Raw genomic sequence first — 16,026 nt, forward strand, 5'->3', positions numbered from 1 at the left:
GACACTAAGCAGACAAGTGCCTGTTTCTCACCATTTGAGCAGGTAACCTCTCTTAAAAACAGAGTATTTAGTCTATGAGAATGGAAGAAGTGGTGAGAGAATCTCCTTTGCACAGTATAAATAGAAGATAAAACAAAAGTCAGACTAAGACTCTGTCATGCAAGGCAGGATGAAATGGACTATCCCCACAATAATACAAAACCCAGGCTAGATTTACAGAACCATAACACAGACTTGGCTATCCATGGTAGTCCCCTCCCTGTGCAGTCAATGGGACTGGAGCAGGGACAGGCCAGGAATTAGTAGATTGTTAGAGTCACCATGAGGTAGATCAAAGCCTTGATTAGATTTCACAGGATCAACTCTACTGTTTTTTTTTTTTTTAAATTCACTACATTTACTGTTATGTGATATTATGTCCTTTGAATTAAAGGAAATATTCACTTTGGAATTTAATGTCCCTTTGACCAAAAGTTGAATGTATTTGATGAAGCAACTTTTTTTTTTTTTTATTGATGATGTACAAGACAGAAAATGTGGGTTACATAGAAGGAACCTGAGAAGTTGGTAACAAAACTGGGCTAATTCCATTGAGCAAATGGTGGCTAAAAACAGATACTTAGACAAGCAAAGGAGCAGCTGGTTCCTGAGCAACACTTCCACGATGCAGGGCGGTCTGTCTATTAGTTCAGCTTCACCTAATGCCCTTGTTCTGGACACGGCCTTATTTCCTCTCTTGTCAGCTGCTTTGGAGGGCGGTGTCTCCTTCCCTGTCTTCCAATGCCTTTTGCCTAAAAGTCAGTATTGGTGAAAATGTGTCCGCAGATGAGACAGGTTTTGAATGGTTCCATAGCAAGGGCTTTCTCTTCCGCTACAGTGATACACTTGTAAGAGAAATCAGATTGGGAGAGGAGAAAGCTGTTGGGGAAAATTCTGTGAAGCAGATGTCTACTCAGAGAACTGAGAATATGAAAAATGTTTTGACACGAAGCTCGAGATTATGAAAGAGTGCTGATTCATATTGTTCTAGAATCACCAAATGTTATGCTATAAGGAACCTGAAGGATCTTCTAGTATGAACCCCACATTTTGATGTGAGCCAAGACAATCAAATAACAAATAGCTCAAGGATACAGCTTTTTGGAGATATTAGCTACGTTTGGCTTTCTTCTGGACATTTTACTGTGAAATGCTATGTATAGTCATTCCTGCGTGTCTATGGTGACTTGCTCATGTTGTGTTTGCTCATAACTGATTCCCATCCTCCTATATATTTTGAGTTATCTTTAGGTACTACATAGTTACACTCAAGATGCTCAGGTAGAGAGATCACAAGTTCAAAGCTAGCCTGTACTGCACATGAGAACCTGTTCCTTCCATATGGAATCTTTAAAACAGAAAGCTTTTTTTTTGTTTAAATAATGATGATTCATTTGTATTTTTATCCTTCTTACATTTTGCTTTCTCTTAGCTTCTTTTTTATAGTCACCTGAAGTTACAGATAATACACTGGGCCTCTTTTTAGAACTCTTTAGCATACACATAGGGAACCCTGATAGCTGTACCTTGAAGTCTCAGTGACAGACTCACTGTAGACAAACAGAATTTAAATGTGTTCTTTTGTTTGTTTGCTTTTGTTTTGTTTTGCTAAACAGGTTTTCTCTGTGTAAGAGCCTTGACTGTCCTGGAACTAACTCTGTAGACCAGCCTAACCTTAAATTCACAGAGATCCACCTGCCTCTGTCTCCTGAGTGCTGGGATTAAAGGCATGCTCTGCCACCACCTGGCTTAAATGTATTTCTAAAATATAAGCATCAAATGCCCCAAAGTGAAAAAAACAAGGGCATCAAAATGTCACAAGGAAAACTTGGCACATAAAACCATGAGTGCAAAGTCAATTTCTGAAGTTAGAAACAACCATGAGCTTGGGTTTTATAAATAGGATCAAGAAAGTCAAAAATTCTGAAACTCTTGGTCAGTGTTAATGCTGTATGCTATTTTTAGATTCTACAACTGTAGAGAGACATGGACAGAGAAGCTTAGAGTTTTCTTTCCTTTTTTGAGAGACTTACATTTTTTATCGTGAGTGTGTGTGTATGTGTGTGCATGTGTGTGTGTCTCATGTGCATGTGTGTCTCTGTGTGTACATACACATGAGTACAGATACCCGGAGAGGCTGGCAGAGCACACTAGGTCCCCTGGAGATGGAGTTACAAGTGGTTGTAAGCTGCTTGAAGAGGGTGCTGGGAACTGAACTCAGGTACTTAGCAAGAACAGTATTTGCTGTGCTCTTAAGTACTGAACCATCTCTCCAATATCTAGTGCATTTTCCTGTATTCTAGAAAATTTACATTCATTAGCACACTATATAATATACCCACGAAGGCTTTGTGATGTATATTATAACCTCCGTTTTATTTAAGAGGCACCCAGGGCTATCAAAGGAAAATTTCTTAAGGTTATCTAGTGCCCAGTAAACAGGATTGAAACAGGTTGCTTTGCCTTCTGGATCAAATTCTTAACCACTCAGTTGCTAGGAGCAGTAAGACAACATGAGGCACAAAGCCAAGTACCACATTTTCTTAGTCCCATGCCATAAAGAAAGCAACTACACCATGATAAATCTCTTTGATGCTTTCCTTGCAGCTTTTCAAACAGGGGCTTGGGAATTGCTGGTAAAAGCTCTGTCCTTTGGGACTGTCCTGTTTACAGCAATTCCTTCAATGACCTTGTGTATCAGTTTCTGTACAGGCTGTCACCTGAATGTCCTAAGGCAGGGGATGACTCACTCACTGATGGCCAGACCCAGGGTGCTGATGTCTTTGAGGACTCAGCAGGTGTCTGGATGGAGGCAAGGAACCATCCTCTTTGCTAGGGAGCCAAATGAATTCCAAGGTCCAGGGAAAGGCTGAAGTAGCAGAGATCATTTTTCTACTGAGAGACAACAAAGTTGAACAACGGTGACTTCTTGAGTGCCTTTCCTCCCCACATTGACCTAGCTGCTACCTGCCTCCATACAGAATGAAGACAGAATGAATGTGGACTTTTATTAGAAGATATTTAGATTAGAAGGAAGAATTTCCCATGAGTGATGGATGTTCCACTATGGATTTCAACAATATATTGTGAAATCAATTCCTTATTATAATTCTTTTTAAAATGGGACATTATCAGTATTTGCCTAGTGTGTCTCAAGAAGCTATCTGTTGACTGGAACTGTATGTACAGACTAGACTAGAAAGGCAGGCACCCTCAGGTGGCCCTATGGCTGCATGAAGCAAGTGTGCCTAGGATATTAGAGTAGTGTTTGAGGTAGAATAAATAGTTTGCCTTGAAGAACTGATGTGTAGATGTAAATATGATTGTTTGACCAAGGTTTAAAAATGTCAAATTACAGTATTCTAATTAAATTGATTAATCGTTTTTTCTGTTGTGTGTGTATGTGTACATGTTTGTATGTGTGGGTGTACGTGCACATGTATGTGCATGTACCTGGAGGCCTGAGATTGATGTTGAAAATCATCCTCCACATTTACCTTATTCAATGAGGGAAGGTCCCTCAGTCAAACCCAGAGCTTGCCCATAGGTCAGACTTACGGCGTGACATTCTTGGGGATTCCCCGTCTCCACTTCCAGAGACTAGAGTTTCAGGGAGGTTTTCTGTTTACCCAGCATTTACAAAGATTCTAGGGATCAGAAATCTAGCCATCATGCTTGTAAGGCAACTGCTTCCATTCTGAATCATCTTCCAGGCCCCAGCAACAGTATTTCAACAGAAATAGCAGCAAAAAACAAGAAAATTATTTGAAGTGGTAGAGTAATACTCCTGTCTATTCAAGGGCAACATTAAGAATATTATCACACAATATTATCCTATCTGACTGCTTTAAAATCATATGTATGTTAGAATGTCTAGAGTTAGATGTAGCCATTGGTTTTTCCTTCTTTGGATAGTTCCAATGTTTATGCCCATTGTCAGTACTTTTCCTAATGTTACTAATGTATAGATAATACTGCCCAATCATATTGTCTTAAAATTCCTTAGTTATTCAATACCAAGGATTTCTCAGTGAGTCCTGTGTCCTTTCTGTGTTGTTATCAGATGATTGGATGCTTAGTTTATAGCACGTCTTCTTTTACTCTGTGCCTCTTCTGTCATATGGCTGAGTTAGACTAGCCCTTTCTGACATGAATTTTCTATTTTATGGGCTACTCTTACTCTTTAGGTTTCAGACAACATTGTACTAGGAACAAAGTCTGTCATAAAAATCTGTTATGTTGCAGCAACATATAGCACATTTTTATGCTGTAATCTTATGCCAGACGCTTCACTAGAGAGTGTCACAGAACGTCAATATATAAACAACCACGAAACACTTGCTCCAGAATGACTCCCCACTGCTTCTAGAAGCATCACCGGCAACTTCACATCCATTTCCAATCCCCTTGAATGTCAACCCTTCCTTACCCTCTTATAGGGTCAGTTTCACCCCTCCTTTTCCCAAGTGGTTTTCTCTAGTTATCCCTCCTCATTTTTCCCAAATCTATTACTGTCTCATTTTTTATCTAGCATATCCAGCTTAGTTCTGTATTTTGTGCACCTGAGAACCTTCATGGCTAATTGTGAGTTTGTGTAGGGAACCACACAGCATGGTCATTATGAGCAAGAATTTCTTAAGTGTTAAAGCTTAGATGCACCAATGGGTTGTCCTGGGAAAACTGCTTACTCTGTCTGAGCTTCCAAGTCCGCACTGGTAAAAGGGTGCATGTGGCTTACATGATTTTCCTTCAGTGGACACGTTAATATTTAGCTGTTTAGCCTAGCACTAGACACAGCAAATACATATCAGATTGAAAGACAATCCAGTATATGATCTTTCTTGGCAACCCTCAAAGGGCAGAACAAAGGCATTTTTAAGTTGAAAGTCCAATAAAATACTCACCAGTAGAATGAAAACAAAATGCACAGCTTTTAGTAGCTGCAAGTATTCAAAATCATACAGCCTTTTTACTATTTAAGTGTTTTAGCACAAATTATTTTCACATCTTCATAACTTTTCCCTAGGGCTAGATCCTGAGAAGTACCTAAATAAATTCTTCAATGCCTGGGAAGCCAAGAGGAGGGCAGAGGGCAGGATGGTGGTTTAAGGCGGACAGAGGGCAGAGTGGCTGGCTGAATGTATTGTTCTCACTCTGGCAGTGTTCACAGCCCGGCAGACAGCTCACCCAGTTTCCCTTCTGCGGCAGCTACACTTGTGATGTTTTAAGACTCAGAACAAGTAGTGCATACTTTATGTCTTGTCCTGACCTTTCGTCCCGGGCATCTGCCCTGCAGGCAGGCTTACACTTGCCCTTCTCACACTGTTGTCTCAGTTGCTTGTAATAGAAGGTAACGCAGTGAGAGCTTTAATGGGACGTGATTTTTCATGTCATTTGTGTCTGATTCTCAATAGGCTAATGGATTCTTTCATTTCTTTTTCATTTATTCTTCTCTCATATACCACATCTTGACCACAGTTTCCCCTCCCTTCTCTCCTTGCAATCTCTCCCACCATCTCTCCTCTCCTGCAGATCAACTTCTCCATTTCTCTTCAGAAAAGAGCAGACCTCCCAGGGATATCAACCAAACATGGCATAACAAGTTACAATAAGACTATGCACACACACTCATATCAAGGAGGACAAGGCAATACCATAGGAGGAAAAGGGTCCCAAAAGCAGGCAAAAGAGTCACAGATGGCCCCTGTTCCCACTATTAGGAGCCCTGAAAGAACACCAAGGTACTCAGCATAACAAATATGCAGAGGACCTAGGTCCTACCTATGCAGGTTTCCTGATTATCACTTCAGTCTCTGTGAGTCCCTATGAGCCCTGGTTAGTTGATTCTGTGGGCCATGTTCTTGTAGTGTCCTTGACTTCACTGGGTCCTCCAATCCTTTCTTTTCCTCTTTTTTAGGATTCTTCAAGCTCTGTCTAATGTTTAGCTGTGGTCTCTGTACCTGTGCCTATCAGTTGCTGGATAAAGTCTTTCTGATGATGATCATGCTAAGCTATGATTGCACTCTTGAGAGATCAATAAGATAATGTTTATGAGTACAAGTTTTAAACTATAAAGATTTGTAAAGGAAAATTTTGCTGTTTTATCTATGTAAATTTGTATGCAAGCTTGGAGACATTTTGAGAGAAACATTCAGTTTAAACACAACCCAGTGCATAACTCTCATCTCTCCATCAATTTATTAATAAATAGTCATGCAGAATGTGTGCTGTACATCTTTAATTTAAACAGTAGGAATGCAAAGATAGGAGGATGTCTGTGTAATGCAGCCAGCCTTGTCTACCAGAGTCAACCAGAGCCACATAATGAGACTTTATCTCAACAAAACAAAAAATGTGCTCTAAACCACATATCATATGAATAAAAAAATTGGAACAGGATCCCTGTAGAATGAATTAACCAACACAGATATTATAATCAATTATTTAAACACACAATGAATTCTGTGTGTGTGTGTGTGTGTGTGTGTGTGTGTGTAGCAATAAAAAGGAGTCTAATAGTCAGGGAAAGTTAACAACTGCCTTAGTCACTGTTCTAGTGCTATGAAGAAACACCATGGCCAAGGCAACTCATATAAAAAAAAGCATTTCCTCTGGGCTTGCTTAGTTTCAGAGGCTTAGTCTACTATCATGGTGGGAAACATGGAGGCAGGAAGCATGACAGTAGGCAGAAGTGGTGTTGTAGAAGGAACTAAGAACTGCATTCTGATTTATAGCTAAGACAGACAGACAGAGAGAGAGAGAGAGAGAGAGAGAGAGAGAGAGAGAGAGAGACAGAGACAGAGACAGATACAGAGACAGAAACAGAGAGAGAACAGACAGACAGACAGGCTGTCATGGGCCTGCCTGGTTCCCGAAGTCATTTAGTTCCAAAGAAATCACACAGAGGTCTATATTAAATATAAACTGATTTACTTCTTATTAACTCTTAAAACTTATATTGGCACATTATTTTTGTCTCTGATAGCCACATGGCTTGGTAGCTTTTTCAGTGAGGCAGTCACATCTTGCTTGCTCTGCAGTGGCTGGGTCACAACTGCAGACTGAGCTTTCCTCTCCCAGAATTCTCGTTGCCTTGCTTCTACTTCCTGCCTGGCTACTGGCCAGTCAGTGTTTTATTAAAATACAATTGACAAAGTACAAACCATTGTCCCATAGCACTTCCCCCACCTTTTTTTGAAAATAAAAACTCTGACTCTAATATTCTTTGTTTAGCTTCTCTCCTGATCATTATCAATAACAACTTGTAACCAACATTCTAAACAAAGGAAAATATCCATAGTTCATTTTTTTGGAATGTGGGTGTAGTTTTCCAGACTACTTCCTGCTGATTGGGGGTGTTGATAATCTTATGGGGACCTAAAGAAAATTTATAATTATGATCAAGTCATGATTGGAGTATCCTGTGAGGCTTAATTATCTCAGGCAGCAGTCATGAATCTGTTCTGAATGTAGAACTCAGATATCTGGACCATCCGTTCCTATAGGAGATTCCTCGGGGGGTCTTCCTTGATCAAACCTGATTTTTCTTAACCCAGAATGAATCTACAGCCTCTCATTTTCTGTGAAAACAAAAGAAAAACCTCTTCTCCAAAGTAACATACTTTTTGATTTCAATTTTGAAGTCAAGGTATTTTAAAAACACCTATCTTGGATTAATTCAGCAGCATTTATAAACAAATACTTTTTAGCAGCTGTTGCTCCTTCCTTAGCATTCAAACAATTCAAAGAGAACATAATAACATACAGTATCCAGATTCTCTGTGAATTTTCATCTTTATGTGGCTTTATTTTAACCTCTATTTCTTTATTTTTATTTTTAATTTTTGGCTTTATGAGATAGGGTTTCTCTGTGCATTTTTTGTCTGTCCTGAAACTCACTCTGTAAATCAGGCTGTCCTGGAAATCACAGAAATCTGCCTGCCTCTGCCTCCCAAGTGTTGGGATTAAAGATGTGTATTACTACACCTTGAACTCACAGAGATCTGTCTTCCAAGTGTTGGATTAAAGGTGTATGTTACCACATCCAACTACTCTCCTTTTTCTTTTTTTTTTGAGGACTTTATGCTTCCCCCAACCCTACATATATTTTTAAACACACAGTAAACCAATTAGAGGGTTTTTTCATCTTTGAATCTATCTTTACTCTATACCTCTCTCTGACCACATGAGCCTTTCATTTGCTAAGCGATATGGCTAGAATTAAAGCCGTGGCTTTAACAGCTGGATTCAGCTCATTCGTTAGTTTTCTAAGATTCTAGCCTCATGGCAAAGATACTGGCCAAAGCCATGTTTATTGCCACAACTCTATGGTGTTTCAATATCCCTGCCACCACCAAAAAGCATGCAGTCAGTTTTTTATCGGCACTATTTAAGAGTTTCATGGCAGGACCTCTTAAAAGAGCTGCAAGGTTTTACAGCTACAGCTGAGTCAGGAAGGATCTCTTAAATGAGAACGCTTGCCTCTAGCAAACAGAACCCACCAGAGAAACTGCTGTTATCAATAAGCCATGCTTAACTCTATTCTTTTCTCTCTAAAATTACTTCCCAAGCTTTCTCAGGCTTTATGTGGATGCAGTTGCCCCATGTTGGGCACCATGCTCCCAATGATGCATTTCCTCTAATCAGGCCACACCTCTTAATCCTTGTAATCCCATCAAAGAGTTTTGTTCACTGGTGTCTAAGCTTTCAAACTATTATGGGGTCTTATAGGGACAATCTTATTCAAACCACGGCCACAATCATTTAGTTCTTCCATAAGAAGGCTTCATGCCCATTGAGACATTTTACTGCTTGATTCTCAGTCTATTTTAAAGTGATGGGTTTGAACTAAGCAAGTCCACGGCTATAACTAGATTTAGAACACAAGCATTTTCTTATTCTCATGGAAAGAACACCCTTGGTCACTTAATTTGTGTGTATTGTGATGAAGGACTAAAATAATTTGGAGGGTTGAAGCCCCAGGTTTGGTGACTCAGGTGTAAGGTGATCTGTCACACAATGCCATCTCCTGACAGACTGAGAGTGACTTTTGCAGAGTCTATCCACAGTGTCATGAGGATTCCTCAAACTGTATTTCCTGAGAGTGGCATCTCACTTCTTTCCTCATGCCCTCTCTTACAGACGAAGAAGGCATCTGTTGACTTTCTCTCTTAGAACCAGTCAGTGCTTCTTGTTTTGCTGTGACATGTTTCCATAGTCCAGGGACCTGCAGTTCTCATGATGTGTTAATTATTCCATTTGGTCATCTCTAAACTAAACCATGTAGGATGTTTCAGCTGTCAAAGGGCAAAAATAAAATTTGATCACAAAATCTTATGAGAAAGGAGACAAGAAAGCTTTCTTTAAACATATAATCAGTGCTTATAACATTTTCACAGATGTTAAAATTCAAGTTACAAGTCCTTTCTGGAACAAATTGTTTCATAATTGTTTGACTAAATAATTGCTGTATTTATCTGACACCCTATTTTTGTTTTAAAATATGGCCAAATTTTCTGAAAATATTTTAATCACATTCTTCAGACTGAAGGCATATATATTTTGCTAATTCTCAATATTATTATTAATTATTGCTATTATTAATTTTGGTGTTTTTTTTTTGAGACTCTATAGCTCTGACTGTCCTGGAACTTGCTATATATATTAGAATGTGTTGAAATAAGAAGCGGCGGGGCTGCGTCCCCAACACCCCGGCCGCTTGGCTAGCTCATGCCCGAAATAACAACACACAAACTGTATTCATTTAAGAACTGCTTGGCCCATGAACTCTAGCCCTTACAGGCTAATTCTCGCACCTGGACTAGCCCATTTCTAATGATGTGTGTAAGCACCCCAAGGTGCGCTTACCGGGAAGATTCTAGCCTACATCCATCTTCATCGCGGGTGCCTCAGAGAGCAGAGCTATTGCGTCTACCCGGGAGAGCTGAGCATGGCGTCTCTGCTCCAGCAGAGCTGTCGGGTCTCTCAGGGAGCAGAGCAGAGTCTGACCTCACTTCCTCTTCCGCCCAGCATCCTATTCTGTTTCCTCCTCCCATCTATGCTCTAAGCTAAGCCAAGCAGTTTCTTTATTGCTCAGCCAATGAAATCAACAGATTGATATATGACACTCCCACATCACTTCCCCTTTTTCTGTTTAAACAAAAAAAAGAAGGCTTTAACTTAACATAGCAAAATTACATATAACAAAACAGTTATCAAGTAAAAATTACAATAATCTATATCATAACTAAGAAAAACTATAACTATAGCTAACTATTCTTAACTCCATCAAACAGTCCAGAAAGATACAATATTACCTAAACAAATAAGAAATAAGCAAACTCTCAAACTCTAGAAATGACAGAGACATCTCGCTGCCTGGACAGTCACCCAAAGTTCCTCTGTACCGTTGGGGCATCCATCTTCAGCCTAGAGGCCCATAGTTTCCAGCAGACATTTCCACAAAGCAGGAACTTTCAAAGGCAGTCACTATCTGCTTGTCCTGAAGAAAGTCTTGCAGACTCTTTCATGAATCAGGAACCCCGAAAGATCATCTCACCTTTAGGCAAGTTCAGCAGTCCTCTCTCTGCGGGTTGTCTGTGTCCAGTTTATGCAATAGTCCAGGCAATAGCAGTTTCTTGCCCAAATGGCTATCAAACTCCATAAGGATCCTCTTCGATGCCCATCTTCCTCTTGAAGTAGATTGGTGCTGCCAGGAGCAGAGTGTCTCATTGTCATGAAAAGTCCTAAGTTATTAAAACATTTAAAATGCCATATTCTATAATCTTTGAAAAATATGAAGAATGCCTATCTAAAATATATCTATGCACATCTAGAAAATCTTAACTAACATGACTACAAACTTAACTATTATTAATTATTCATTAACAACCTATATGCATTACAAAATTGACCTTAAATTTAAATCACTAAAGCAAAATCCATATCAATGTAAATTATTCATACCTATATCATCTCCCCCTTTAAATGTAAAAGAACATTTATAAACCATATTTGGGAACATGGGCGCAGTTATTTCTCTCCAAACTGCTTCCTGCTGAATGGGGGCGTCGTTAATTAGGTCTTTCATGGTATAACCTGTGTGTTAGTTTCATCTCAGTTGGCAGTTGAGTGAAGCAATTTTCTGAAGATGTTTACAGCAACCGTTCAGGAGGGCGTGGTCCATCATACCATATCGGAATAGAAGCAATGAACAGACTCTCATCCTCTGTGAAAACAAAATAGGAAACTCCTTTCGAAAGCATCATGTCCTTAGATCCAAATTTCAAAGTCAAGGCATCAAAATCTCTAGGATGGATTAGTTCAGCAGCATTTATAAACAAATATCTTTTGGCAGCTGTTGCTCCTTCCTCAGCATTCAAACAATTCAAAGAGAGCACAATAGTATACAGTATCAAGATTCTCTGTGTATTTTCCATCTTTGTACGCTTAATTTAACCTCTATTTCGTTTATTTTTACTTTTATTTCATATTCTCTGTATCTCTTTGACCTGGAATAACTCTGTAGACCAGGCTCTCCTTGTACTCTTAGAGATCCGCCTGTCTCTGCCTCCCAGGCATTGTGATTAAAGGTGTTTGCCACTACACCTTGAACTCACAGAGATCTGTTTGTCTCTGCCTTCTAGGCACTGGGATTAAAGGCGTGTACTACCACACACAACTTCTCTTTTTCTTACTTTTTTTTAAGAACTTTTAACTTTTAGCTTGCATATATTTTTAACACACTGTAAATTATTTAAAGTTTTTTTTCTTTGAATCTCTTTTTACTGTATCTCTCTCTCTTTTTCTGAACACATGAGCCTTTAATTTACTGAGCAATATGAGTAGGATTAAAGCCGTGGCTTTGCCAGCTAGATCCAGTCCATTCCTTAGCTTTCCAGCCTCATGGAGGAGATACAGGCTGTAGCCAGTTTACTGCCACAGCTCTATGGCATTTCAAGGTCCCTGCCAGCAAGGGAGCTACAACAGACAACAATCAAGTCCTCTCTCTGTAGCCGGGCCTCCTTCCTCAGAGTTTGCCCTGGCAGGATGGCCCAGAAAGCCAGCATTTTTAAACGGCGCAGCTTTTTTCCTGTTACGGCTGAAAACCGAAAAGCATGCGTTCAGCTTTTCACCAACACCATTTAAATGTTTCGTGGCAGGACCTCTTAATGAGCTGCAGGGTTTTGCAGCTGAAGCTGAGTCAGGAAGCCTCTCCTAGATGAGAGCGCTTGCTTACCTCTAGCAAGCAGAGTAGACCCGAAAAATTGTTGCTACCAAGAAAACATGCTTTACTCTTTCCCAAGCTTTTTCAGGCTTTCTGTGGATTCAGTTGTCCACACGTCTGGGCGCCATCTGTTGAAATAAGAAGCGGCAGCGGGGCTGCGTCCCCAACACCCCGGCCGCTTGGCTAGCTCATGCCCAAAATAACAACACACAAACTGTATTCATTTAAAGAACTGCTTGGCCCATGAACTCTAGCCCTTACAGGCTAATTCTCGCACCTGGACTAGCCCATTTCTAATGATGTGTGTAAGCACCCCAAGGTGCGCTTACCGGGAAGATTCTAGCCTACATCCATCTTCATCACGGGTGCCTCAGAGAGCAGAGCTATTGCGTCTACCCGGGAGAGCTGAGCATGGCGTCTCTGCTCCAGCAGAGCTGTCAGGTCTCCCCGGAAGCAGAGCAGAGTCTGACCTCACTTCCTCTTCTGCCCAGCATCCTATTCTGTTTCCTCCTCCCATCTATGCTCTAAGCTAAGCCAAGCAGTTTCTTTATTGCTCAGCCAATGAAATCAACAGATTGATATATGACACTCCCACATCAAGAATGGACGTGAACTCACAGAGATCCATTTTCTTCTGCCTTCTGAGTGGTAGGATTAAAGACATGCATCACCATGTCTGACAATACTGAATATTATTAATGAAATACTGACATTCTGATAAATAAAACAATTTGCCTTATTTTAATTGCACCATTTTAATAGTTAATAAGATCCAGTGATTTTTGTAAACTTTCTATCCACTGACTGCTTATTTTTAAATTACTTGTTTATATTCCTGTACACTTCTCAATTGGACTGTCATAACAAATGCTCTTGAGTGAAATTCTCAGTAATGAATTTAAGTATATAAAACCATTCTACTAAGCATGCATCACAGAACAAGTCATATGGTGATACTCTCAAGAAACTGATGTTCTTGGTACAATAAAACACAAGCAAAAATATCAGATAAAGACATTGGGATTAAAGTAGTGAACATGAGCAAAGTTTTCTGAGAGGGTAATTTAAGCTAATTAGAAGAGTTTTCAGACAAAGCAGAATGACTATTGAAATATGATCGATAAGATTATCTGCTAGAAGAGTGTCTGTTCAGATGCTGGAAAAAGGCTAGTGCTGAAAATGGATTGTTTGGGGGTATTCCAGGAAGAAAAAAGTGGCCACAGTAGTAAGGAAGGTGAGGGAGGGAAAGAAGGAGACACAGTTGGAGAAGGTGGAAGGACCCGCCTGGGTATAGCATGGTGGTCCAGGTGAACTTTTATCTGCTTAAACATGTTAGAAAGACACTGGAACTTTTTGTAAAGGAACAACACTTTATCAGAGCAGTAGGTGTGAAATGAACTACTGGGAACAACAATACAAGCGAAGAGTCTAATCATGAGGCTAAGGCGGTTGCCTAGCTGAGAACTGAGAGTGCTTGTGAAGAGGATACTCTTGGCCACCTTCCCTGATTCCTTTTCTCTGGTTCACTGATCTATGTCTTATTTAAAAGTTACAATCCAAGTAGGCATCTATTAATTTAAGCTATGACTTACCTCCTTTGGGAAGCATATTTGGTGATGGACTGACAAGAATTCCCTTGCTCAGAGGTGAGGCTGAGCCTGTGGAATGAGGTTCTCCATCACCTCCTGTGTGGACCAGCCTGCAACTAATTGTTAGTTGAGACAAGCTTCCGGCTTAATTAGCGCTTGTCTCCTATCCTCCTCTGCGTCTCTGCTTCTCTTGCCCTCCATCAGTTCTCTGAACAAGAATCATTATCTCAGCCTCCTCCTTTTAGGGAACAGGACATAAAGCATGGGTAAGAGACTGAAAGAGAGCAAAGAAACCGGATTAAGAATGCTCTGGAGATGAGGGCTCTAGAAATGGATCCTGTATTTGGTGAAAACACAGATGCTAGACTAATCCCTCAATTTTGTTATTGAGAAAGTTGGTGGGGGAGAGGCTAGAGTTTCTAATAGACCTTATCTGGAAGAAGCATGTTTGCAAAGGAGAGAAGGAATTCAATGTGTTGAATCTGAGCAGCTCACAAAAGGACATGCCAGGAAGGGAAATGAATGTCACTAAAGTATCTTTCAGCCTGAAGTTACAGTACATGACTAAGCAGTCCTATTGAAACAATACCTGAGGGCATATGCTGTGAGTGGTTCCTGAAGTGGGAGAGTCAGCCAAGAGTTTCCCATGATGGATTCCTAGCATGACGACATTCAGAGGATGAGCAGAGATGGAAAATAAAGCAAATGAACCAAGGATTGGCCTTTTAGTAGGGAGGGGACTAGAGAGTTTCAAGAGTCAGGAATATCAAAGGCTTTAAGGGATGTGTGGCCTTGAATACAGCAAGCTGCTAATTAAAATGAAGACCATGGGCTGTAACAACAGGGTGTGATTGGTAGCTTTAATAACAAAGGACTTTGGTGGGGCAATTTTGAGATGGTGGGTATATGTATGTCCAAATTCGTGAAGCTTAAACATTAAATGTATGTAAACTTCTAACCAAATAAAATGCAAGTTACTTAATTAAAAACACAGAAAATAAGGAGAGAATGAAAAATTAAGAAGCAAATCTGTTGACCTATGCTGTTGTTTCTGAGGGTACCTGAAATAGTGGATGAAATAGTAACTTAGGTGGACGGTTAATCCGAGAACTATTTTTCTCTAGCTGACATACTAAAAGGTGCTGACAGAAGTTTCCCTCCTGCCTGTTCCTACAGTCGTTCAGTCCTAAAGAAACACACAGAGGCCTACATTAATTATAAGCTGGTTGGCCTATTAGCTCAGGCTTCTTATTAACTAATTCTTACATCTTAAATTAGTCCATAATTATTGTCTGTGTTACCTTTTATTAGTGACATATTTTTTATCTTGCTTCTTCGGTATCTGGGGGACTACTGCAGACTGAGCCTTTTCTCTTCCCAGAATTCTCCTATTCTAGTTGTTCTACCTATAGTTCCTGCTTGGCTACTGGCCAATCAGGATTTTATTAAACCAATACAAGTGACAAATCTTTACAGGGTACAAGACCATTGTCCCACAGCAAAAAGGAAGAAATCCATTATCTAAGAAAGGGAGAAGCATCACAGTAGAAAATATTAGAATAGACAAGAAGCGATGGGAGCTGTTGACCTTGAACAGGGGTTGGCTTTGTCCTTAAGCATTTAAGACTTGTGTTGGGCAGAATGACAGAAGATATGAGTGTCAGTGAGGAAAAATTTATAGATGTTGCAATCAGCAGTTGGATTAATTATTAACTTTCCTTCTGTGTTCTTATTAAAATTTGAAATGAGGACCCCAGTTGATCAGGTAGTGGGAGAGTGCCCAGTTTAGAGATTTTGCAGGACTTCTTTTCTAGTCTGTGTTTCTGTGCCTTGACTTGAAATCCAGTTGATCCCTATATTCCAATGAGCTCAACTTTCCCACGTGTTTAAAATATGGGGCATGCATTATTAATCATGGCTGTAAAGTAGGGCAGCAATCCTTCATTTCGCAAACAATGTTCAACTGTGGATGGATGCCTAGCTCATATAATTTCTGTTGGCTTTCATAGAATTGACTGCTGGCTGTATCTGATGCTTTTTACTCCACGGAGGTCTCCTTTCGACCCCAGTTAGATTTATGAATTATTGGGCAATACCCACACCCTTGCACGCACTTACCTCCAGACCCCCAAGTCCTCATTCCAGTTGGCAGGGATGTGGCTGACACAGAGG

General features: G+C 40.1%; 1 protein-coding gene across 2 annotated transcripts in view; it reads left to right on the top strand.

Annotated features, from left to right (window-relative positions):
* The window catches only part of Grm1 (glutamate metabotropic receptor 1), a 365,609-nt gene that overhangs the window by 102,702 nt on the left and 246,881 nt on the right, over nucleotides 1-16,026 (top strand). The gene's annotated exons all lie outside the window — the stretch shown is intronic.

Source organism: Alexandromys fortis, unplaced genomic scaffold (assembly GCF_014885135.2).
Source record: "Alexandromys fortis isolate MF-2015 unplaced genomic scaffold, M_Fortis_MF-2015_v1.1 scaffold_134, whole genome shotgun sequence".
In the NCBI taxonomy this organism is placed as follows: Eukaryota; Metazoa; Chordata; class Mammalia; order Rodentia; family Cricetidae; genus Alexandromys; species Alexandromys fortis.